Source organism: Eriocheir sinensis, chromosome 40 (assembly GCF_024679095.1).
Source record: "Eriocheir sinensis breed Jianghai 21 chromosome 40, ASM2467909v1, whole genome shotgun sequence".
Taxonomy (NCBI): Eukaryota; Metazoa; Arthropoda; class Malacostraca; order Decapoda; family Varunidae; genus Eriocheir; species Eriocheir sinensis.
Genome location: NC_066548.1, coordinates 10,252,754 through 10,277,954, shown reverse-complemented (window position 1 = coordinate 10,277,954; position 25,201 = coordinate 10,252,754). Strand labels below are relative to the sequence as shown.

The window sequence follows — 25,201 nt, the reverse complement described above, 5'->3', positions numbered from 1 at the left end:
TCACATTCTCCTTCATTTTCTTCATTCTTCTTCTCGTTTTCTCTTTCTTTTTTCTATCTTATTCTTTCGTTTTCTTCTCCTTACCCCTCTTTCCCTTGCTTCTCTTCTTCCGCCCTTTATTATCTGTCTTCCTGTTTCCATCATCTTTACTCTTTTGCCTCCTTCTTTATTTCTTCTTCTCGTATCTCTCTCTTCCATTTTTTTCTTCTTTAATTTCCTCTCACCATCTTGTTTTGTCTTATTTTCTCTCATTTCCTCATCTTCTCGTCTTGTTCTGTCTTCTTCTTTCTCTCTTTTATTTCCTGTTTCTTCTTTTATTTCTCCTGTTACCTTCATTGTCTTTCCTCTTACTCCTTTCCCCCGTTTCTCCTCCTCTTTCTCATATTCCTTCTTCTCTGCCTCCTCCTTCTCTTCCTCTTTTTATTCTTTTCACATTCCCTCTTTCTTTTTTTTTCCTTTCTATCTTTTCCTTTTTTTCTTTTCCTTCTTGTTTTTCAAAATCGTCTATTTGTCATTTTTTCATACTTCTTCGTCTCTCCTCTTTCTCCCTCTCTCTTCTTTCCTCCTCCTCCTCCTCCTCCTCCTTTCCTTTTTTTTCTTATTACCATCTTTTACTATTTAATTTGTGTCCTCCATACCTCCTCATTCTCTCCTTTTTTTTCTTTTTATTCTCTAATGTTCCCTTGTTCCTCTCTTTCATCTCCTTTCTCTCTTTCATTCTCTCTTACTCCTCTCTTCTCCTTTTCTCCTCACCCTCCTAACATATCTGTCTCGTCTTTTTCTTCTTCTTGAATATGTATTCTCATTGAACCTTATTTTCTCCTCTCTTATATATTTTCTTTTACATTTCCTTTTATGTATTTTTTCCTTTCTTCTTCCTGTTCGTCTTTAGCTTGTCTCCTTCCCTCTTTGTCTTCCTTAAACTCTCCTTTTCTCAATTTTCTCTCAATTCTTTTCATTATCTTTTATTACAGGTATTTTCTTCTCTGCCTTTTGTGTTTTCCCTCTTTTATTTCTCCTTTCCATCTTCCTATCCCCGTTTTCTCCTTTTCTTCTCCGTTTCTCCTATAGTTATTTCCATTATTCTTCCACATCTTCCATTTACAAATTTCTTCCATCTTACCTCCTCTTCGTCGTTAATTATCTGTCCTTTCCCTCATTTATCCTTCAGTGAATTATCCTTCCTCCCATTTATCCATCTATTCTCTCTTCCAATATTCTTCTATACCTCCATTTCGTCTTTCCTTTTTCTCTATTTCTTCCATACGTAGCTCCATTTCTTCAGTTATGTCCTTGGCTTCTCTCTTCTTTTCTATTCCTCTTTCACTTCTCTCTCTTCCTCTCCTCCATTTCTCTCTCCCTTCTCTCTTTTTCTTTCCATTAGCCGAGCTCTTGAAGAGAAAATCTGATCTGGTTATATTTTGGTCAGACCCCTCCTTCCCCCCTCTCTCTCTCTCTCTCTCTCTCTCTCTCTCTCTCTGTGTCTCTCTCTCTCTCTCTCTCTCTCTCTCTCTCTCTCTCTCTCTCTCTCTCTCTCTCTCTCTCTCTCTCTCTCTCTCTCTCTCTCTCTCTCTCTCTCTCTCTCTCTCTATCTCTCTCTCTCTCTCTCTCTCTCTCTCTCTCTCTCTCTCTCTCTCTCTCTCTCTCTCTCTCTCTCTCTCTCTCTCTCTCTCTCTCTCTCTCTCTCTCTCTCTCTCTCTCTCTCCTACTTTTCCTTTCTTCTTCTCCTTCTTCTTCTTCTTCTTCTTCTTCTCCTCCTCCTCCTCCTCCACCACCACCACCTCCACAGCTTCCGCTTCCGCCTCCTCCACCTCCTCCTCCTCCTCCTCCTCCTTTTCCTCTTCCTCTTCCTCTATTAATTCCATCAGGAAGGTGTCCTCTTAGCCAGCTTAATCGGGCAGGGAACATCCATTTTCCTCAGCTCTTTCTCATTTATTTCTCTCCTCCCACAATTCTTATTTCTTATATATTTTGTTGGTGTGTCTGTTTTTTTTGGGGGGGCTTTTCTCACTTTTGTTTCGGTTTTCTTGTTTTTTCTTAAGTTTATTTTATAGTTATTTGATTCTTTGCCTCCGTTTTTTTTTCGTTGAGTGTTTGTGGGTGTTTAATTTATGTTTTTCTGTATCTGTCTGTGTGTTCGTTCGTCTATCTTTATGTCCATGTATGTGTCTGTTAATCTATATATCTACCTATTCATCTATTTTTCTATCTATTTATCTTTCTATCTATCTATCAGAGTATGTGTATGTGTGTTTTTTACCTGCATGCCAAACACACCACTAGCTTACCTGGCCAATCAACGCGTTACACCTGGCTATTGTTACCTGGCAGTCCGGGCCTAACAACCAACATGTTCCTATACGTTCCTTTTGCCGGTGAGTATATACGGTTTCTATAAATTCCCGGCCTCTGTAAAGGTGCGCTCGACATGAATCTAACTTTACGAGAGCATCTGTCTTCCCGCTGAGTGCCGGCCTCCTCTGTATTAGGGCCCGCTCCATGGTTCAACTCTTTATCCGTGTGTAACCATTCGTGGGCAGCCAGCCGAGCGTCCTGTTCTGTTTTGATCGGGGACAGTAATGCATGTTATTTATGTTCCTTTTTTCTCCTCCTAAACCTTTTCATCCTTCTCCCCCTCATCTTCCTCATTATCTGTTTACTTCTCTATCTCCTCCCTCTCCTCTACATTCTCATTCTCTGCCTCCATCTTATCTTCATCATCTTCAGCCTCTTCCTCCTCTTTTTTCTTTGTCTTAGTTTTTTTCTCACCCTTCGTCAGTATTTTCATCCTTTTTCGCTGTTTCCTTGGAAGTACAAACAAAAATATAGTCTTTCTTTTCCTTCTGTTTATCTTTTATCCTTCGTTATCTTCTTATTTGGCCAGTACAGGGAGAATTTTCTTCCCCTTTTCTTTCAATACCCGCATCTTATCTTCTTCCTATGGTTTTTACTTCTCATGAATCTCTCTCTCTCTCTCTCTCTCTCTCTCTCTCTCTCTCTCTCTCTCTCTCTCTCTCTCTCTCTCTCTCTCTCTCTCTCTCTCTCTCTCTCTCTCTCTCTCTCTCTCTCTCTCTCTCTCTCTCTCTCTCTCTCTCTCTCTCTCTCTCTCTCTCTCTCTCTCTCTGCATCTTTTTTACTGCTATCGATTTTTCTCTTCTCTCTGGATTGTCCTTCCCCTATACTCTACCTTTATGTCATGCACCTCGTCCACTGCTCTTTCCCTTCCTACCTTTCCTTTTCTCCCTTCTCTCCTATTCTCTCCCTCTACCCTTTGATCAGGACGCACTACCACTCCCTACCCTTCCCTCTCTACCCTCTCGGTCTCTCCCTCTCTCTTTGTTCGTTGCTTGGTAGGTCAACACAATCAGTAGTAGCCGGAACCTCACGGGACAATTTCGGAGCGTCAGTCAACACGGCGACCTCGGGTTATCACGCGCCCGGCACCAGGTGTGTGCGTGTGTTTGTGTACCTGCCCGGATTCGAGCTGGTTGGACTCTGAGGCATGGTGGGGGATGGGTGGTGGTGGGGGAGGCTGCAGTGTGGGTGGTGGTGAGGTTGGGGAGGACCTGTTGTTTGGAAGGTGATGGGGATTAGGGGAAGTGTCTCTGTGTGTATGTGTGTGTGTGTGTGTGTGTGTGTTGTGAGAGAGAGAGAGAGAGAGAGAGAGAGTTTGTAGAGAGAGAGAGAGAGAGAGAGAGAGAGAGAGAGAGAGAGAGAGAGAGAGAGAGAGAGAGAGAGAGAGAGAGAGAGAGAGAGTGTCTTTACTTTTTGGGGCACAATTCGTTCCTGTTGTTCGTACTTAGTTTCTTGTTTTCTATTTCTTTTAGTTCTTTATTGTTTGTTTAATTTCGATGTTTTTTTTACTCCTGTTTATGTTTGTTTCTAGTTTTGTTTTTGTCCCCTTTTTTTTTCCACTCTTGCTTTGTGGGTCTACTTTTGTCTGTCTGTTTGTCTGTTATTTTATTTGCTTATCTTTTTGTCTGTTTTTTTTTTTCTTTTTTTTTTTCTTTTGTCTGCTGTCTGTATGTTATTGTTTTCCTTATTCTGTTTCCTCAATCCAGCTCTATGTCTTTTATTATTGTTTTGACTCTCTATACCTATCTATCTATCTATCTTTATCTATCTATCTATCTATCTCTGCCTATGTATCTGTCTATCTCTAGCGGTGTCTCTCTCAGTGACTATTAACTGCATCACAATTGATTTTTTTAAAAGGAATTATTTATATTTTCATAGCTGACTAAAACTGACGAAATATGTAACGTCTGAATTGCTAAATATCATATAACTCACACACTTTTCAAAATCATATAGAATTTTGAGCCACCTAATGAAGTGCATTAAAATGATTTCCATTAATGATTCCGAGAACTGCCTCAGCGCACCTGGTGAGCTCATCCTTTGTGCCGGAGTGTCGGAATTAGCATAAAATACGACGACTTTATTAATTATTTTGTGATGATGGACTCAGAGCCTAGAATCGCTGTAACATCACGTCTTTAGAACCATTGCCTCAGTCCTGGTATTGAATCCTCTTAATTTTCACTAAAATACGATAGCTTTATATATTTTTTGTAAGGATAGACTCATAACTGTAGTATTACCTTTACATAACCGTTGCCTCAGTTCTGGCGTTGAATTCTCCTTGGGTCCGACGAATTACCAACAATTAATATAAAAAATCGATAGACACAGGATAGACACAGAACTATGGCATCACGTCTATAGAACCGTTGCCTCCCTACTGGTATCAAATCCTCCTTGGGCTCGACGAATTACCATCAATTTCATTCTGTGGACTAAAAACTAAATGAACCTTTGCGTAACATTCTTGCTAAATAATTCCACTGATCCGATTTGCGTTTTTAAGCTGGATAATGTGAGATGAAACCAGTGTTCATGTGTGTGTGTGTGGGGGGGGGGGGGGGCGTGTGCGCGTGTGCGTGTGCGTCGCTGATACTGACTTCGATCCTGGCTTTTGGGACTTGAGAACCCGAGGCGGTGGATCTAATATTCCATCCGAGGTTCAGGTTATCGGCTGGGAAAGGAAAGGAAAGGAAAGGAAGTGACGGAATTCAGAGATGCTTAACTGTACTTCCAATGGTGTTACGTGTTTTAGTAATTACACACACACACACACACACACACACACACACACACACACACACACGATCGTAGAGCCAGTGTGGTTGTCTGCCAGAAGTCCGTGAGTGTCAACGCCCCGCTGACTTTCTTGGCTCAGATCCTACCTGCCTGTCCGTCTGTCTGTCTGTCTGTCAATTTGTTCCATGAGAGGAGGTGAGGGTCTGGATCAGTGCCTCACCACAGAACGGTTCGTTTTAGCTTAGACTGGGCGGTAACCCGCGAACCAAACCCAGTGTTAGTGCCAGATTTTAGATGAGCAAATTACGAGGGGCTTCGAAGACATCTTGAAGGGGTAAATTGGGATAATTTAGGGATTCATGAGGGCCAGAACTGTGGGTTGGAGAGCCAGGAGAACCAGGTAGAAATGTCTTACAATAATTTAGAGTAATAGTAGAGGGGCAAGGACAGCATATACCACAGCGAACACTTAGAAAAGAAAACAATGACCCTAAGTGGATGACTCGTGGACTAAAACACGAGATAGGGTTAAAGAAGGGAATTTATCAGAAAATAAAGAATGGTGAAACACATCTCAGGGGCCGGTATGTCGAACTATCTAGATTAGTGAAGAAAAACAGCAGGATAGCAAAAAGGAATTATGAGATCAAAGTAGCAAATGAGGCGAAAAGTAATCCTAAGGGCTTCTTTCAGATGTATAGAACAAAAACACGGGAGAAAATTGGACCGCTATCTAATCTATCTTGATTTAAGTAAAGCGTTTGACAAAGTTCCTCACCAACGACTGTTGCTTAAATTACAGGCTCACGGAGTAGAGGGTAAAGTTTTGAACTGGGTCAAGGCGTGGCTTAGCAATAGGAAGCAAAGAGTGCAAATCAATGGTAAAAGATCTGACTGGGGATGTGTTACGAGTGGGGTCCCACAAGGTTCGGTATTAGGTCCACTTTTGTTTATTATTTATATCAATGACTTAGATACAGGAATTAGTAGTGATGTCAGTAAGTTTGCAGATGATACCAAGATCGGTAGAGTAATTGAGTCGGATCAGGACGCTAGTATTTTCCAGGATGAACTAAACAGATTGTATGACTGGGCGGATAAATGGCAGATGGAGTTCAATGTAGGGAAGTGCAGTATTCTGAGTGTAGGTAGGAACAACCCCTCTCATAACTATTGCTTAAATGACACTCTCATAAGCAGGTCTGGGTGCGAGAGAGATTTAGGGGTCTTAGTGAGCTCTGATCTCCGTCCAAGGGTACAATGCATTCAAGCTAGAAATCGAGCAAATAGGGTGCTGGGATTTATTTCAAGAAGCGTAAGCAACAGAAGCGCCGAAGTCTTCCTCAAACTATATTTAGCATTAGTTAGACCTCATCTTGACTATGCGGTTCAGTTCTGGTCACCTTACTATAGAATGGATATCAAAATGTTAGAATCAGTGCAGAGGAGGATGACTAAGATGATTCAGGGGTTGAGAAACTTGCCATACGAGGAAAGACTCAAACAGTTAAACTTGCATTCTCTAGAAAGGCGAAGGGTGCGTGGAGACATGATAGAGGTTTATAAATGGATGAAGGGCTTTAATAAGGGGGATATTCATAAGGTTTTGTTGGTAAGAGAACTGGGTAGGACACGAAGTAATGGGTTTAAACTGGATAAATTCAGATTCAACAGGGACTTAGGCAAAAATTGGTTTACTAACAGGGTTGTGGATGAATGGAATAGGCTTAGCAGTCATGTGGTAAGTGCCAATACAATTGTCACATTCAAAAATAAATTAGATAAATTCATGGACAGCGATATTAGGTGGGGTTAGATACACGGGAGCTCAGGTTCAAAGGAGCTGCCTTGTACAGGCCTACCGGCTTCTTGCAGACTCCTACGTTCTTATGTTCTGATGTTCTAAGAATGATAATTTGTGGCTTAAAGATATTAGGGAAAGATGACGAGGGAATGGTACATTTTTTATGATTGTTTTTTTTTTTATTATTAAAGAAAGTACTGTTAACCTGTTTTAAACCGGTATAAATATTGAATATGCAAAACAACAATGATGCTAATTATAGTTTTTTTTTAAATGATATATGGATTTATCAGTAACTCATCATTATCTTCCTATTTTTCTTTTTTATCTTTTCTTTTTCTTTTTTCTTTTTCTTCCTATAATTTTCATTTTTCTTTTATTAGCAGTCATTATTTTTTTTTTCATCTAATGTAATGTCAAAAATGTTGTATGGCGAATAACGCTTTGTTGTTTTTATTTTCTCTTTTCCTGACCTGCCTGTTTTATGCTAATGCTGCCGTGTGTTAATCCCGGTGTGTAATCATGTGTGTGTGTGTGTGTGTGTGTGTGTGTGTGTGTGTGTGTGTGTGTTGATGCTTGCATTCATGTGCATATATAGGAACGACGGGCGGGGTGGGGGGATTTGTGTATAGTAGGAAAGAATTTCCGTCACACACACACACACACACACACACACGTAGAGGCCCTGCACGGCGTAAACTTTTAAGAGGCAAGTTCATGCACAAAATTGCGTCGCCCTGAACTTGGGGATGCAATGGAGGCGGCGGCGGTGGAGGAGGAGGAGGAGGAGGAGGAGGAGGAGGAGGAGGAGGAGGAGGAAGATGCTGCGGTGGCGGTGAAGGAGGCGGCGGCGGTGGCGGTGTCTGTAAAGGTCCATCAGCGACAGGCACGTGGAAGGAAAAAGTTATGAAGAGTTACCAGTTGTGAGGCGGAGGATGGTGGAGGCGGCAGGAGGGAGGGAGGAAAGCATGGAGGAGGAGAAAGATAGGGAGGGAGGGCGGAAGGGAAGGATGAGAGGGATGGAGAGAGGGTGGGAAGGATGAGAGGAAAGAACGAAAGGGTGGGAAGAATGAGAAGGAATGATAAGAGGGAGGATGCTGAGACGGAGGGTGGGAAGGAGGGATGAGAGAGAGGGATAGTGGGAGGGAGAGCGGGAAGGATGAGAAGGAGGGTGGGATGGGGGGGGGAAGAATGAGATGGATGGTTTGAAGGAGAGATAGAGGGATAGAGAGAGAAGGAAGGGAGAGAGGGAGGGGACAATAGCAACCTCACGCCGAGTGGCTTAAAACTACCCACATGCTGTCCAGAAGACCACCTATCAACCCGGACTCTAGATTCTAGGATCAAAGATGAGCTCTGGGAGGGCAGCATGAGCCAATGCAAGATGGCGCCACTATAAACACTCGCCTGCGCCAGAACGGGCTGGGCCGACCATCAGGACCCACCGGAAAGAAGCCTTGGACCGACCATCAGGATCCACCGGAAAGAAGCCTTGGACCGACCATCAGGATCCACCGGGAAGAAGCCTACCGGCGCAATAGGCCACAATGTAAAAAAAAAAAAAAAAAAATAAAAACGAGTCCACGCGCGCCTCACAAAATATTCAGAAAGCTAAGAAGCACACAAAGAGAAGTGGAGAGAGAAAAATGCTGGGTGGGTACAATGTTGAGAGACTGGAAGCGAGCGAGCATCATTCATTTGAGGAGAGACAAAGGCTGAAGATATTTGAATAACTACTAACGATAAAAATGGGTCTTGGAAGGGTCAGATCGCAGCAAAAATAAGTAGGAGTAGTAACCCAGAAATTGTAGAAGTCAGGGAACATACAGAAAAGAGATTTGAGCATTTGCCAGAGCAGGATGGAGTACACTAACATCAGCCAGAAACAGGTGAAGATCAGTGAAGAGGGCGTTTGTCCTGTAGGGTATGAATAATGAGTGAAATGATGATGATGATGACGATGGTGGCGATGATGATGATGATGATAATGATGATGTCTCCGCTAATCGATGCCACTCTGGACACTTGCCTGGATCCTGGGATTGTCCAAAGGAGGGAGTTTTAAGGAGACAGGGAGGAGGAGGAGGAGAAGGAGGAGGAGGAGGAGGAGGAGGAGGAGGAGGAGGAGAAGGAGGACGAGGACGAGACGAAGAAGAAAAGCTATGCAAAGTTCGAAGTCATGTGCCAATCAATAAGTTCGAGTACGGTAACTAAAGAACTCTGTCTGCTCTTCCTCAGGCCATCTCTTGCATTAGAAAGTTGGACAGCATAGCAAAGAACAGTAGAAAGTCTTGCACTGAAAGTCCTCCTTTAACCCCCAAACATCCCCAACCCCCAACATCCCCCCTTCAAACAGGAGCCATAAAAGTACCTTCCAGCACATTTCCCACACGTCACCTGCCTCTTTTCTCACCTAGGGTCGTGAAGGTGACGCGCTGGCCGCCGGGATGCAAGTTAAATTTTTGACAAACTCCGCCGGCGAGAATTTCCATGAAACAGGAGAATTGACCGCAAAGTTATAAATTGGCGATGCACGAGTGTGTGTGAGAGCATCGACTTGTCTTCGTGTGAGCTGGCGAGGAGGAAACAGTAGAGGGAGAAGGAGAAGGAATATGAGAGGAGGGTAGGAAGAGGAGGATAAGGAGGAGCAGGCATGGAAGTATTAGAGAGGACAGGAGGAGGAGGAGGAATATGAGAGGAACGTAGGAGGAGGATAAGGTGGGTACGGTACGAGGAGAAATATGATAAAAAAGTAGGCAGATGATGATGCAAAATAGGGATTAGAAGATGAGAAAATTAATATGGGAAGGAGGAATAAGAACAGGAGTAAAAGAAGGTATTGGAAGGAAAGGAATATGAGAAGAGGTTTGAAAGAGAAAGATGCACATTAGGGATTAGAAGATGAGAGGATAAATATGCGAAGTACTTAAGGGCAAGAAGAGAGGGATGAGGTGTAGAAGTTGAAGAAGGAGAAGAGGCCAAAGGGAAAAGAAAACAAATGTAGCAGGAGAGGGTAGGAAAAAGAGGAGGTCGAGCCGCAGGAATTGGAAAAGAATAGGATTGAATGAAAAAATAGCTAAAATAAGTGGAAGAATGTTGTAAAGATCTATAAGTATAAAAGAGAGAGAGGGAGAGAGGGCAGGACGAAAAGGAGAAGAAGGAAAGAGAAAGGCAAGGAAAAAGAGTAAAGGGAGGAAAAGAGAGGGATGTAGAGATAGAGAACAACGAGAGAAGAGAAGAAAGACCGCAGTACAAGGAAATTTAATATTCAGAAGAACGATGACAACCCACACACACACACACACACACACACACACACCTCCCACCCCCCAAACGACCTAGATAAGCTTAAAATTGGCTTTACATCTCCCGTACTGGGTTAATGGTATAATCCTTCCTCTGGCCCCGGGGAATAGGGCATAGGGAAGCTAGATTAATTGTTCAGAGAGGAAAAGAAAGTACGAGGGGAGGAAGGGAGGGAAAAGTACTACCTGATCTACTAATCTGCTCTTGTTTGTTGCCTGAAATAAAAATGCCTGTGGAAGGGAAGGAAACTCAGCTGTCGATAAACATAGAAAGTTAGTCTTGTTATATGTTGGTCTTAGGTTGGTATTCTTTGACGATTCCTTCTCTTACATTAGTCATTCATAAAGGCCAAAAAATGAGGTTAAACGCGTCCCCAATGAGTGTTTCTTTACGTTCATGGCGCAGAAACTTTGTCGAGCTACCACCAGGGTCATGAGACTATCCATGGAAATGCCCACAAATCCTATGAAGACCTTGTTGAATGTATGTCCCTGTCCCAGAAAGGTTTAAAAATACGACCCTTACACTTTTACCTCTCCTAACGTTTTCCTATTGATCGTTGGCTGTTGAAACTCGTCTTTTTTCTACGCCTTCACATTTTTATTTCTGGTCGTGTGTTGTCTCTTCAAAAGTTGATATAGTTGTGGACTTTCTTAGATTTCTCTCCTTGATCCTCACTTATTTTCAGGAGCCAGAAATGAACGCCATCTATTTAGGATCAGGCACTGTAAGTAAGGCGCAGAAACTCTCGTGTTGTCAGGTTGCTGGGCCGGTTAAGGGGGAAGGTCAGGGGGGCTCGCCTTCCAAACTTAACAGAAGGATTAAAAGAACACTTGAGACGGCGCTCCAAAGTTGTCCGGGGCGCGTTTAATGCCTGGGTGAGGAGCGCTGGGTCGTATCACCGTCACCCCGTCCTCCCCTCTCCGCCCCCAGCAGGACGCCTTGTCATGGAAATGTGCGCATACTTCACCTTGTCTTTCACGCTGAAGTATTTCGAGTGACGGTGACGAGGCAAAGAGCAAGGCATTGAGAGGGGGATGAAAGGGCGATGACGAGGCAGACAGGAACGACATGGGTGGGGCATGAGAGGGCGTTGGAGAGGCAGACAGCAAAGCCATGAAATTGAGAGTGGTGGGGCAGACAGCGAGAGCTTGGAAGGGAATGGGAAAGGACGGTGACGTGAGAGATAAGGTGCCATGAGGGGTGGAGACGTGACAGACATCGAGATCTTGAAGGGGGTGGGAAGGACAGACAGTGACGTAACAGCTAGACAATGAGGTCGGAGAGGACGACTATCAGGGTAGAGCGCGAGGCCGTCAGGGAGGCAGGAGCAGGACAACGGGGCACACAATGAGGCCACGAGCAGTAGCAGTAGGGTTTGGGTGAAGGACTTTCGAGACCCCTGAGCCGTCTTTCTGCCCACGTTCTCAGCGTGAATAATTTGCTGCTGCTCCAGCTTCCCTTTGAGGCAGAAGTATTGGTGGTTGGCAGTAATGGAGAATATCGTCACTGCACTCTGATCTTTTCTTTATCATAATATTTTTTTTGTTTTATGATTCTGTCTATCACTAAATATAGAAGATTGTCAAACTGCATAAAATAGTTGTCCAGTTTTCTGGTCGTGAAACAGCTCCCATGAGCAGTAATCCTTTACCTTTTGAAGAACTCCAAAACTATTTTATGCTACACAAAAATATTTGAATTGCAAATGAGTGTCCCGGACTTTTTGAATGTAGGTGTTCGTAATGTTTTCTGCTTATCATTCTGCTCAGTGTTTTAAATGTTTGACTAAACTTTATTCAGATAGCTTTTAGACTGACTCACTGATTTATACATGCATTGTGTGTTTCAAACTAGACATACATTTCTACCAACACAAGCAATTAACCGTTATTAGCCACCACGATGCCGTGGCTGCGTACACTACGTAGGGAGAGATACACTCAACCCGCTTATGCCTAGGTTAGCGTGTTTTCCCCTTAGCGGCCAGTACTACGTTTATATTGTTGAGAGAACGACATTTGCTTCGATTCAGAACGCGAACTCCCTGGTTTATAACTCCTTTTATTCAAAATTGACACAAATTCTCCCTAACGCTCAAGCTGCATCATCGACTCGTGGGAATGTCTCCAGCGGCCGCACGCAGACCCGTCAGAGCCTCGCCAAGCCATTCTCCCCCCCCCCCCCTCACCTCAACCCCCTCCTTCCCCAAGTCATTCCCCGTCCCGCTATCACTTAACTGATGCTCTGGCCTTCCTCCATCCTTTCCTACTCTCCCTCGCTTTACCCTCTCATCTGTTCTTTTTCCTTCACTCCTCCCCTCCTTACACCTTACCTCCCCACTCTCTCAGCCCCTCTCCTCCTCACGCCTTATCTTTCTTTTTCCTCCCAACATAGATTCCCTCTCCTTCCCTTCCCATCTTCGCTTTCCTTCACCAGCCTTCCTCTCTTTCCTACTTCAAAGCCCCATAGATTTTTCTCTCCTCTTCTACCTTTCTCCCTTCCCTTGCTTCATAGCCCTATCCCGTCATCTCCCTTCCTTCCTCTCCCTCAATTCCCCCACTGACTTTTCTCTCTCTTTTCCTCCTTTTTACATCCCTCTCTCCTCTCCTTCCTTTCCTCAATCACTCCAGTGTACTTCCTTTTCTCTCCATCCTCAAATGCATTCTTCTCTCCCTTCCTCCTCTTATTCCTTCCACTCGTATCTATTCTTCTCTCTGCCTCTCCCATGCCATTCTCCTCCTCTACCCCTCTCTCCTATCCCCGACCTTCACACCACACGCACACCAATACCCCAACATGACCTCTCCTCCACACCCCAATTCCTGCCCGTCGTCCATATTTAGCTCCCGGTATTAGACTTTTAACACCCGCCCACCTAATGACACACGCCGCTCACCTGCCAGTCAAGGGAATAACGTGATATCACTTTCCGATGAAGTCTCCGTTTTGTCTTCGCCCGCCGGCCGTGAGCACGCAATAGAGGGGCTCGTGGAAGGGAAAAATGCCGCCCCATAACCACTCGAGCGGCAGTAACGGCTCAGCTCTCTATCAGCGCCGCTTTGGAAGGCAGAAGAGTGTGTGTGGGGGTGGGTGGGAGTGAGGGTGGGAGTGGGGTTGTGTGTGACTATTGAGGGGGCTTGTGAGGGTGTGGGTGTGGGTTTCTGGGTGTGGATGTAGGGGTTGTGTGGATTTGTGTGTGTGGGGGAGGTTGTGTGTGTGTGTGTGTGTGTGTGTGTGTTGGTGCTGAGTCGCGTCCACACACACACACACACACACACGCACACACACATATATATATCCCCCCCCCCCACCCACCCACACAAACACACATGAGAAAAAGAGGCAATTCTGCAGCGGTTTTCAGTCCCCCCACGAAGCCGCCTTATTTACGGAGCAGAAACACGCGATGCAAATGAGCCAAACGGGAAGGAAAAAGAGGAAAGAGGAAAGAGGAGGAAAACATCTGTATTACACTCAGAGAAATATTTAGACGGGAGTTAAACGTTAAGGTCGTGGAAAGGTTACGTTGAAGAGGAAAACAATGCAAAATAAGTATTGCACGATGCCTCGGAAACTGTTAATAATTCCAAAAGAGTAAATGAAAAAAAAGAGTAACTGTGAACGTGGTATTAGTATTAGTATTAGTATTATTGTAGCAGCAGAAGTAATAGTAAAAAGAGCAGTAGTCGTAGTCGTAGAAGTAGTAGTAGTAGTAGTAGTAGTTGTAGTAGTAGTAGTAATAGTAGTAGTAGTAGTAGTAGTAGTAGTAGTAGTAGCATTAAAATTGTCAAGTCAACTGCTGCTAATATCACAAGCAGTCTTTTTCGAGTTTTCCAATATTGGATTCAGGTGTTCTAATAAATAAACTGTTGCAGAGTCTTTTTCTAATGTTGGATTCAGTGGTTAATCTCTCCTGACGATGAAGTTACTCCATGAAAGTACTAAAGAAACGGAGGATGCCGGAAAGTGCTCATGAACCTGTGACACCCGATGCCCCTAACTTACGCCCGGCAGGACAGGTTAATTAGCGGCAGCGTCGGGATTGATTATAGACGAGGAGGAAGTGTGTGGACGGCATAACGGTAATGAGGGAAGGAAAGCAGCGAACGAGGAGCTTTGAAGAGGGTTTGTGTGCGTGAATGTTGGGGTGGCGAGGGAAGACGAGGCGTCGGAGTGGACGTGAGGGGTTGACGAGGGAAGGCGAGGCGGTGAGGTGGGTGTAAGAGGCGGGAAGACATACTGGTAGCGGGGAGAAAGCTGACGGACGATTCAGTACATTGGGGAAGGTTTGTTTGGGTGAATGGATGGCGTGGGGCTGTGAGGTTCCTTCCCCTGTGTTGGCCGCGCGTCACTCTGATGATCCTCCGTTGCCTGGCTAATGAGGTGACGTTTGTTGTACTGGACGGGCAGGAGGGAGTTGGAATGGTGTGTGTGTGTGTGTGTGTGTGTGTGTGTGTGTGTGTGTGAGTGTGAGTGCGAGTGTGTGTGTTTGTGTTTGTACCTGATTTAGTTTTCATTCGTTTTCTTAACTGTCTATATCGATTGAGCTTTTTTATTAATATATTCTTTTTTGAACTTTCAGAAGCTGTATTCTCGTCGCTATTTACGGTAGAACATTTAATTTTATGGTGTATTTTATTTATTAGAGACGGTCTTTATATGTCTGGTGGTCGGTGATTCAACTATCTCTTTCTATCGATCTTTTTATGTATGCATCTTTAATTTTTTTTGGGTGGGGGCGGTGTTATTTTTCCCTCACCTGAACTGTGCCTTTTTTTAAGTCATCGTTTCCCTCTTCATGCGTCCATCAACTCCACTCTATTAGGGGAAACTCGACCACTTTTACCACTCCACAGATAACGTGTTTTCCTTATCAGCTATTACAAATCAACAGAGAACTCAGGTATTTCTTTCTTATATCACAAGATAACTCCTGACGTTTTGGATTCTAGACTCCTCGCTTTTACTTTACGATCATAGCTCATTATTTCTTCCTATTATAAGTCATGTTAAACGTCCGTTTGATGTTGATATATGTACTGCTCTCCCCTCCAATAAATGCGAAGGGATTCCTACACTTCAATTTATTTCTGCGTGTATGGCTTTTTCATGGACCTCTTCCTCAGTGTTAGCTCAGTACTGGAATGAAATAGTGAAGCTCATATATTTCTTTCAATACCCAGTAACTCAGGCTTGGCAGAGGTGGGGTGGTGATGGTGGTAGCGGCAGTGTCGAGTATGTTAGTCACGTTCGGGGTCGAGAGATTGCGTTGGCAAGGGCTCGTGTGTGTCATGTTTCTGGTCTTTGCTGTAACTTTGAGCCTCTCTCGATATTAAATCCATGTGTGTGTTTGGTGGGGTTGGTCTTTATTTGATATTAAAGGTGGAAGGTAGGAGGCAAAACGTTGTATTATGGAGCAGTCATCCTTAAAATTATCTACCACCCTTCCCCTTTTGTTTCTTTTCTGTATTCTTCTTTTATCTGGTCACTCCTTTTCTCCTCTCCTTTCCTCTTATCCTCTCTCCTCTCATTTCCTCTTCGCTTAACTTTTTTTCTCTTCTCTTTTCTTTGATTTTCTTCTACTTTCTTGCCGTTTCCTCTTTGAACTGTATTTTTCTCTCCTCTCCTCTCCTCCCCTCCTCTTTTCTTCTTTATCCTTTCTTATTTTGTTTTATTTGTTTTTCTTGTCTTCTCTTGTATTGTCATCTTTTTTACCTTTTCTTTAATCACTTTCTCCTTCCCTGCATCTCATCGGCTCGACTTAGCTCAGCATGTCTTTAGCATAAGTTAAACGCGGGTAGGAAGACCCGTAGAGTTTTAAAGAATCCGACTCTCGTTTCATGTGCCTACTCCCCCTCTCTTTCCATCCCTTCTCTCAAGCCTCTATCAGCCTGTCTCTTTCCCTGGCTGGACTTGAAGGGGGTTGCTATTTTATCCTAAGAAGTTCGGATGGCAGGAATGGTACTGTAACCTATGCAGCAGACAAATCTTGAACCAAGCTATTACTGCACCATCACCTCTCTCCCATCCCTGCTTCCTTCTTCCCTGCACCGTTATTATGTCTGGGCTTTTACGGTAAAGAAGATGGACCAAGATGAATAAAAAATACACATAACACACCACTCCATTAGAAAAGAAGACGGAGAAACCCCATTATTGTATCTCGAGTGTGGGGGACAGGTAGAGTTGAGTTCGGAACCACGCAACAGTGGCTTCATTCACCGCCCCCCTTCAAGCCTTCTCCGCCGTATCTTTCCCCGGCTTGACTTGGCGTTGAGTGGTATGCTGCCTCTTAGCTCCTCTTGTTATAGTTCCCCGTGTGTCGCGCGTGGAGGGCCACTTCATTACGCGGGAGTAGCGTCTCAGGCGAAGAGAGGAACGCGGAGAAGGAAGTAGATGAGGACGAGAAGGAGGAGGAAGAGGAGGTAGCTTGTTAGTTTTCATCTTGTGTTGCCTGTTAGCTACGTGGTCGTTTGGGTGTCACTTTGTATGCAATTGTTTAATTTTGGAATATATAAGTTACCCATTTTTTCTCTCTTTTTATGTAACGACCACAAAATGATGTTACTGTTATCGAAGGTATAATTAAGTTTTGTTTGTCTTGTTTTTAATGCTGTAAGATATTTTTTTAATGCGTGTTAAGATAAAACTACGCTCTCTCTTTTTCTCTTAGCTCGTCACAGAGTTAACCTTTAGTATCTGTTTTGGTTTTACCGGCGTATTCAGGGTGGTAGAGACTACACAACGTCTCTCTCTCTCTCTCTTTTTTGCTCAGGGCTTACAACACACAGTACTTGTTCGAGATAGATTTTTCTCGTCCGTCACCAAAGAACACGCCAGTCTGATACTCTTGGGAAAAGCGGAGGAGGAGGAGGAGAAGGAGGAGGAAGAGGAAGAGGAATACATAGGAATACATAGGAAAAACTGACACCAGAAGACCTGGCGGTCTATGGCGAGGGCGTCTGTCTACTACCGCTACTACTAGTAATCTACGTGTGGTATGACAGGACAGAATAGATGAAGGCTCCTCCCCACCCACCTCTCCCACCGGCAACGTGCCGGCAAGAAATAGTTAGAGGAGAACACCATGTGCCTTTAAGGAAGAAAGGGACATGGAAATTTTACAGTAAAGAGAGAAATAAGAGGAGGAGGAGGAGGAGGAGGAGGAGGAGGAGGCAGAACAGGAAAAAGAAGAGGAAAGATGATTGCGATTAGAAATGGTCGGGAAACGAGATGAATTGTGAATAGAACAAGAATATACAGAGTAGGAGACAGACGAGGATGAAGAAAGCCAGGTCCCTTTCCAGAAAATCAGCCCTCCAGTGCGGACCCAGCGTACTTAACCCAGATGGACGTAGACGCGGGGCAGACAAACGATTAAACTTGTATGTAAGTCTCCATTTAAGTCGCTGTGTTGGAGTAATCGCCTGGAGGAAAGAGAAGAAAGGGTGAAAGTTGTTAGTGTGTAATTGCAATCCTTACGGCTCGGAACATGCAGCCAATTACTAACTCTGAAGTACCCAAGTCTGACGTGCTGATTTTGCGTGATGATTTGGCAAGAATTTTTTATTTATTTTTCCTGCTGATGCTTTGTGATTCCATGATACGAGTTCACTTCTTTCACTTTTGGACACGAGTTACTTTTTTTCTGGAGAATCTAATCAAGAGACGTAGATTTTGGAGTTCATGAATGAGATAAGCAGTATGTTTTGTTGCCTTTCAATTAAATTATAAGGGTTCACTTAATATTGTTGCTTTGTGATTTAATACGAATAATATTAGTTCGAGTGTTTCCTTTTTGGACATAGACTAAATTTTCTCTGAAGCATCGACGACCAAGACGTAGATTTCAGGTTTCATGGATGAATATAATGGTATGATGCTTTGTTTCCTTCTAGTTTAATGTCAATTCACTTGCTACTTTTGCTCTGTGATTCAGTGATATCAATCTGTTCACATTTTCGATATAGACTAACCTTTGTCTGGAGTACCTAAACAGTCATAGACATCGATTCCAGTTCATGGATTGATATAATAGTCTGTTTTTGTTTTTTTTCGTAATTTAACGTTATCAGTTTACTTGTTTAAAATGTGTCACAGCGGTCGTTTTTTTTTTTTTTCCTCTTTTTTTTATCCTCGAGTTGTCTCGTTTCCTGCTCAAAGAATGAAGAATTTTATGATACTTGTTCTCTAGAGTACCCAGACGTGATATATCTATTTTATATTGTTTTCTGAACGCCTTTTACTCTCCTTGTTTTGCTACTTGCTACTACTTGTTTTGCTAATTTACATGTACCCACTGTTCTCTAGTGTACCCAGACGTGATATATCTATTTTATATTGTTTTCTGAACGCCTTTTACTCTCCTTGTTCTTGTGGGTTGATTCCGTGATACCAATTAACTTTTTATAGACGAACCAAGAAGGCAGAGAACATCGTACTAATCTCTACACTTTGCTTGTCTTCAAGAACCCAAACCTGATACATAAATTATACATGGTTTTCCTACTAGTTCTAAGATTTTCGCTATTGTTTGGTGATACAAAGATATGAATTATTTTGTTTTAAAGGTGCACACCGGAGGCTAAGGACAGTGGACGTTTACCGTTACGATGAGGAGTAGCAAAATATAGACACATTATTTCAAAAGGGTCGTAGAGTTTGATACAAGGCTAGGAAATATTTTGGTTTTCGTAGCGCTTCCCGAGGGCAGATGAAAGAAGAGATTCTGTTTCCCGCTACCCTGAGGAGAAGTAAAATATAGACACAGTGTTCCAGACGAGTCAAGGAGGACATGATCTGAATTATTTTGTTTTCAAGATACACCCCGGAGGCAAAGGACATATGGCTTACCTTGTACCGTTTCCCTGAGGAGTAGCAAAACATAGACGCACATTATTCCAGACGAGTTATGGAGTCCGTGTTACTGATCCGTGATACACTGTTCCCTGAATGACTTGTGATCTGATTATTTTATTTTCAAGACGCTCCACGAAGGCAGAGGACATTTACTGCTTCCCTGAGGAGTAGCAAATGATACACGCACATCATTCCAGACGAGTCATGGAGTCCGTCTAACTGATTTTTTATACACTGATCCCTGAATGATTTGTGATATGATTATTTAGTTTTCAAGACACGTCACGAAGGCAGAAGTAGCAAAACATACATACATTATTTCAGGCGAGTCATAGATTGTGTGTTATTGATTGGTGATAGATTCAACCCTGAAGGACATACTATCGGAACTACTTTGTTTTCAAGAAGCATCACGAAGACAGACGACGTATGACATTCTTTTTACCGTTTCCATGAGCACCAAAACACACACACATAAATAATTCTAGACGACTATTAATTTGTGATTCGTTAAACCATGAAGGCCATAAAACACACCCACCCACTGGCCTTCTCTGGAGTGCAGAAACTGATGAATATTACGCTATTTCAAACGAACAAAGGTAACTGTGTTTTGACGTGTAATTCAATGATATCAGTTAAATTGTTCCTCCGTAACCCGAGCGGCGCAGAGGAAACTTTAAACTTCGGCTTTGTCCTCGAATGGAGTTAATTTGCATGTCTTTATTTATTTACGTTATTTGATTACTTGTTCACTCCAGGATACGGACGCAGTGAAGTCAGACGTACCCAAACTCAATTTCGATGCTATACAGCGGAGTTTGAACCTACATGCTTACTTTACTATCGATTCAAGGTGTCTTCTACGTACATGTAACTTAAGGGTAGTTGGCACTGTATAGACTACTTAAGATAATATTTTTTTTAAGTTAAGGGGGTCTATTTCTCACAATCACCCCGCCCCCCAAAAATCATGGTTATCTACTTGCGACTGGGCGTGCAAAATATTGTATCTTTTAATGGCTTCCTTCTTCCTTTGTATATACTGAATGATTATTATTTTCCTCTAAACCTTTGCTAATATTTGCTGTTTTGCATCACCATTTTGAGGCTGTATTGTGACGAGCTGTTTGTGATGTGTATAGAGTCTTTGTATAGTGTTGCCGGTAATTTATCCTTACATATGCATCTTATATTATTGTTTCTTTTTTTTCCACTTATATATGCATCTCTTTTGTCAACAGGCAAGTGATATGCGTAGCTGAATGGCTCTCTTTGATGGTCACGGGAAGTAAGGTATGTGAGTTTATTATTATGGGATGAATGATGTTGGTATTGAATTGTACGCTGCAAGCAACCCTAAACTCTGTCTGTTTCTCTCTACCTGTCTATAAGCCATATTTATCTCTGTCAATCAATACATACCTATTTATCAATATGTCTATGGATCTATCAATCTATTTCTTTTATCCACTCATCTGCTAACTAAAGTTTATGTACTACCTATCTGTCTATCTATTTGTAATATCCATCAATGTATGTGTTAATGCTTATCTATCCTAATTTATCTTTATATCTCTTATACAACCAACACTCACTCTCTCTCTCTCTCTCTCTCTCTCTCTCTCTCTCTTTTACGTCCCTCCCTACGTCCCTCCCTCCTTCCTTCCCTTCAGTCCCTTCCCCATCCCATTCTCTGTCTCTTTCTCTCTCTCAGCTTGGGGGTGGTCCAAGTCCACCTGACCCACGCCCTCCACCCCCTACTTATCTGCGTGTTTTTTGTGCTCTGGATACAAACTGCCCATTAGAGGACCTGTTAATGGACACTACGTTTTCTGAGGCCGTGAGGAAAAATTTATAAGAACGCCATTTGTGTCTAAAGTCGAAATTGTGATCGGATAGGACGTTCACCCAGAGACACACACACACACACACACACACACACGCACACACACACACACACACACACACACACACACACACACACACACACACACACACACACACACACACACACACACACACACATGGTCATAACTTCTGCCGTTCGGGACTATTAGGTAAGGAATGAAGGGAAAAAAAGGGTTTAACATGGGCCCTAAACACACACACACACACACACACACACACACACACACACACACACACACACACACACACTGTAGAAATATTAAAAAGAAAACAACCAAAAATATACAGATAGAAGGCGGGAGGGAGAGAGGGAGAGAGAGAGGAGGACGAGAAAAAAAAGGGAAGGGAAAGAGTTATTCGTTCCGGAGAGAGAGAGAGAGAGAGAGAGAGAGAGAGAGAGAGAGAGAGAGAGAGAGAGAGAGAGAGAGAGAGAGAGAGAGAGAGAGAGAGAGAGAGAGAGAGAGAGAGAGAGAGAGAGAGAGAGAGAGAGAGAGAGAGAGAGAGAGAGAGAGAGAGAGAGAGAGAGAGAGAGAGAGAGAGAGAGAGAGAGAAGCGCAACCAATGAAATAAAAGGGAGGAAAGAAATTGCCTGGCATTGTTACCCCAAAAAACTAACTCTAGCGCACCTGTGGACTAATCAAATCAAGGGCAGGTAGCGGGTGGCCGGGCGGGGTAAGGATGACGGGAGGGAGGGGCGCACTGCTAACACTCACGAGCTGTCGGAATAACACGACGATAACAGGACGGAAAGAATTAACACTAACGAAGAACGGTTATCGCGTATTGGGTGAATTAGCCAGCCAGTGTGTGAGAGAGAGAGAGAGAGAGAGAGAGAGAGAGAGAGAGAGAGAGAGAGAGAGAGAGAGAGAGAGAGAGAGAGAGAGAGAGAGAGAGAGAGAGAGAGAGAGAGAGAGAGAGAGAGAGAGAGTCCTTAATTAATGTAAAACCCTTTCGAGTAGCTGTCACATTGTGTCGCCCTGATTAACTTTCGTAAAACTATATATTTAGAACAAAATCCTCTTAGGCCGCATCTCTGGAGGGTCACATAAGCTGTTTGTATGATAATCACTTAATTTGCCAAAAAGTTAATAGTACGTAAGTTGACGTTATTCATGAGTAAAATTAATAGATGGTAACCAGCAGGCAATTATGTTGTTTGATCTTTTGGGGTAAATGTGATTTTAATGAAACAAATCAGTGTTTTTCAAATGTCAGGACAAAAAATGGCGCACTAACTGTTATACAGTTTATATGAGTGTTCGATGATGGAGGACAGGAAGTTTGAGAACAATTCGTAGTGAGATTGCCCAGCGGTGGGTACACGCGCTGTGCTGCGTCCCGCCAATACATCACAATGAATCGCATCGCCCCGCTTCAGGGCTCTCCTTGGTTTACGGGTTGTATGATTGATGTTGCGTTGAGAAGAGTTTTGTGGGCGAGGACGGTAGTTGGGGTAGGGGGGCGGCTGTCCCCGCGGGTTAGGCTGAGTGGCGGCGCCTTTGTGGCCCCACAATGGCTGGGTTCCATCACGCGCCGGGGTGCTGGAGGCCGCCTCCCGGCCACTTTGTTCAACTATTATTATGAGAAAGTCTCATCAGTCTCCCCTATTGAGATAAATCGCTCCTCGTCCCTCTCTCTCCACCATTCTTTAGCGTTAACGGTCCCGGGGCCGCGCCGTCCCGCGGGGCAGCGGTAATCCCGTGCAGTATGGCGCCTCTCTGTTTACATTTACGCCGCGCCTCTCGCTGACACTCACTCTATTGGATTTGTGACTTTCATATCCATGGCCGCTGCTTGTTTGTGTGTGTGTGTGTGTGTGTGTGTGAGAATGTGTGTGTGTGTGTGTGTGTGTGTGTGTGTGTGTGTGTGTGTGTGTGTGTGTGTGTGTGTGTGTGTGTGTGTGTGTGTGTGTGTGTGTGTGTGTGTGTGTGTGTGTGTGTGTGTGTGTGTGTGTGTGTGTGTGTGTGTGTGTGTGTGTGTGTGTGTGTGTGTGTGTGTGTGTGTGTGTGTGTGTGTGTGTGTGTGTGTGTGTGTGTGTGTGTGTGTGTGTGTGTGACACCCACACCCACCCACACACACACACACACACAGGTTGATAGAGATTGATAGATACGTAGGTAGGTACGTATATAGATCTTCTCCGAAGTGTTGATCCTTGCCTGTCACGTTGTTCCTGGATGTCTCCAAGTAGAGGAATGTCCTGGAGGGGTCAGTCGGTTGCATAGTCACGGCGAGAGCTGCAGGGAAGGGTGCTGGCCGTTGTAACCCTTCCTTGCTGGAGGGGTGCTGCACAACGTTTTACCGACTGTAATTAAGCCATTTATCAAGTTAAAAATGCGATGACATTACTTAACTGCATGGGGATAATTATGAGCGAATATGTAATGGTCAGCTGGAGGGAGCGCCGCGTTAGGTCAGGGGGCGAGGGCTTGAGCATGGGCGGGAGTCGGGCGGAAGGCGAAGGCAGAGGCGGTGGTTGGTGTGTTACTCAGGGTTCTCGTGTAATGCAAGACCTCGCTAGTTAAAAGCAATTGTCGTTACACCCAGGAAAAATGAAGCTCCAGAAGAGGTAATAGAGGTCATGAGTAGGACTGTTGAGCCTGATGACCACCAGACGTGTGAGAAATTTCCGGCAGACGAGGAAAAAGTGGACAAAAAGTTGACTAAATTCAGAGGCCAGGAAAAAAGGGCCGACGATAAAAAGGATCAAGTTTCAAATAACGTTCAGAGACGAAAAGAAAGAGAGAAACGAAACAGAAAATCGACCAAGTTTACAGCAACGTTCAGAGACGATAAGCTTCTAAAATTAAACCTGCATGAGTAAGGTTTCAGAGGCGCTTCGTTACGTCCATGATAACCGAGTCAGCAGCACCACCCTCAGACTCTCCCCTCAGGCCCCCCCTTCAAGCGTCCCCTCAGACTCCCCTCATCAGACTCCCCTCACCCTCTGCCTCGCCTCCCCGGCTCAATTATTAGGTCAGTCCATCCAGATAAAGCGGCTCTGTCCACCTAATTGGTAACCCAGTTTGAAATACAACCTATTTATCTCTTCTGCGGCCTATTCGTGATCTCGCGTGCGTCAGCGTTCTCTTGTAATCGACGGGATTCATTTCGGCTAATTGCCAGGTGGAGCTGCTCTTGGCTTTTGAAGTTGTGCCGCACGAAAACCAACGCGAGAAGGAACTGACGCGGTGGGCAACATTTACACAAACTGGCGACGCTGATCCCGGGTTTAATGGTAACGCGGAAGGCGGAGGCGAGGGTCAGAATGCTAGTCAGGCCAAACGTAACTTGAAACAACCTAACAACACACACTAGCTGGGAGTAAAGTAACCTAACATAACGTTACACAAACTGGAGACGCTGATCCCGGGTTAATGGCAACGCGGAAGGCGGAAGGGAGAGTCAGAGCGCTAGCCAGGCTGAACGTAACCTAAAGCAACCTAACAACACACACTAGCTAGGAGTAAAGTAACCTAACGTAACATTACACAAACAAGAAGTCGCTGATCCCGGGCTTGGTGGTAACGCGGAAGGCAGAAGCGAGGGTCAGAATGCTAGTCAGGACGATAGTAACCAAATCTAACCGAACAGGCTAACATCACCCAAGTAAGACAGATGCTTAAGGCCGATGGTAACCTAACGTAACTTCACAAAAGGTAGGGGAAGCTGATCACAGGCTTAATGGTAATGCGGAAGGCAAAAGTGAAGGTCAAAATGTTAGCCAAGCCGAGGATAACTTGACCAAACCTAACCGAACAACGCACAAACTAGCTAGGACGATAGTAACCTAAACTAACCTAACCTAACACAAACTAGGACACGCTGATTCAGGCTTAATAGTAAAGATGAGGATGGAATGGAAGAGTGGAAATGTTAGCTAGCCACATCGAAAGGAAATTTAAGTCAACCTAACTTTAACTTCCCGAATCTCATCTAACCGTAGAAAAAGTGACGATAATCCCACGGTTAATAGCTCTCGTCAAGGTCTACGAGTCTACATTAAGTATCATCAATTAGTGCCATTTATCCCTATCCTATATGTGAGCCAGTGTAGGCCTATATCTTTCAATATGAATTCATCGAACGTAAGCTCATTCCCGTAGGGTTTTTCATGCCACCTAAAAGTCTTTATAGGTTGTTCAAATTCTGGTTTAAAGAAATAGATAAAATATGGTTTACGAGGAGGATAAATGATGAATGTAACTATATATG

The 25,201-nt window shown here is 43.9% G+C and overlaps 1 long non-coding RNA gene across 2 annotated transcripts in view; it reads left to right on the top strand.

Annotated features, from left to right (window-relative positions):
* LOC127009341 (uncharacterized) overlaps nucleotides 1-25,201 on the top strand; it is a 66,140-nt gene that overhangs the window by 22,337 nt on the left and 18,602 nt on the right. Inside the window, exon 2 of one of the 2 annotated variants that reach the window (XR_007761883.1) lies at nucleotides 20,320-20,371. The exons of the other annotated variant lie outside the window; for it this stretch is intronic. This is a non-coding gene — a long non-coding RNA (uncharacterized LOC127009341). The remainder of the gene's footprint in view (nucleotides 1-20,319; nucleotides 20,372-25,201) is intronic. 2 annotated transcript variants of the gene reach the window in all.